General features: G+C 33.1%; 1 pseudogene; it reads left to right on the forward strand.

The window, feature by feature from the left end:
- Positions 1–547: 547 nt before the first annotated feature.
- Positions 548–666, forward strand: LOC111745940 (annotated as a pseudogene).
- Positions 667–1,514: the final 848 nt, after the last annotated feature.

A 1,514-nucleotide genomic window follows, 5' to 3' on the forward strand; every position in this document is an offset into this window, starting at 1 on the left:
TGTTTCTATTTCTCCTTGCAGTTCTGTACGTTTTATGACTGCAAATAGGTGCATCTATGTGTTTTGCCTGTTACATTTATGTAACAATTTGCCTATTGTTTCTTTTATAAGTACATAATGGCTTTTATCACTTGTTATTTTTTGAGACTAAAATTCCTTTTTTGCTAGATAGTGAGATCACAACCTAGTTCATGTATTCGTGGTGAATCTTTTTTCATCTTTTTATTTTTAATCTTTTTATCTCTTTATGTTTTAAGTGTGCGTCTTATAGCCAATTTATCATTGGTTATGATTTTTTAAATTTAATAATTTTTTTATTTTTTAGTTACAGTCAACATGCAATATTATATTAGTTTCAGGTATATAACAGTGATAAAATATTTAAATAACTTACAAAGTGATCACCCTGATAAATCTAGTACTCATCCGACACCATACATAGTTACTACAATATTATTGACTATATTCCTTATGCTATACTTTACATTCCTATGACTATTTTATAACTACCGATTCATACTTCTTCATTTAAAAAAATCCAATTGGCGTCTACAACCATACTACCCTGAACAAGCCAGATCCCATCTGACCTCAGAAGCTAAGCAGAGTCGGACCTGGTTAGTACTTGGATGGGAGACCACCTAGGAAGACCAAGTGCTGTAGGCATAAAATACATACATACATACATACATACATACATACATACATACATAAGGGATTGTAATCTGACAAGGTTCTTGCAATCTGCGAGGTCAATCAAGGATTACCTCACCTAAAAAAAAAAATCCAATTGGTGAGATTAACTTATTTGCATTTAATGTAACTATTATATGTTAGGATTTAGTTCTACCATCTATTTATTATACATTCTTTTTATTTTTAATCTTCTTTTCTGCTTTCCATTGGCTAAGATGAATTCTCTTCTGTGGGTTTAAAATTTATACATAATATTTTCTTTTTGTGATGGCAGCCATTAACTTCAGATTTATACCTATGGGTTTAAGAGAATTCTTCCATCTCAAAAGTTTGAACAAAAGCCCCCCAAAATTTCTAAGCTTGAAGCCCCAAGATCTGATGTATCATATCTGTGCACATATTGATCCAATCATTTGCTGAGGTGGGAGGTCTTTGATCTCCAAAGGAAACACAGGGTACAGTTACCAAAAGAAGGGGGAATGGAGTCTGGGAGACTACATAACAATATATGTCCACTCCTTCATATTAAATAAACTTCTTTGAGCCTCAGTTTCTTCTTCTGTGAAATGGCAATTATACCTACCCAAAGGGGTGATATGAAGAACAAATTGGGTAATAGATATTAACATTTCTTATGAATTATAAAGTGCTGCACAAAGATTATTATTCTTGCCTTTGCATTCTTCACATGACACTACCATCATTTGTTTAGCTGTTGGTATTTATCTGGACTGCTACCTGGGGTTGTACCATCCTAGCCAGCATTTCCCCCATTGTGCTGATGCCTGTAGATTTGATTTTCCTTTCCCAAGAATAAT

This window comes from Pteropus vampyrus, unplaced genomic scaffold (assembly GCF_000151845.1).
Source record: "Pteropus vampyrus isolate Shadow unplaced genomic scaffold, Pvam_2.0 Scaffold170, whole genome shotgun sequence".
NCBI classification, from domain to species: Eukaryota; Metazoa; Chordata; class Mammalia; order Chiroptera; family Pteropodidae; genus Pteropus; species Pteropus vampyrus.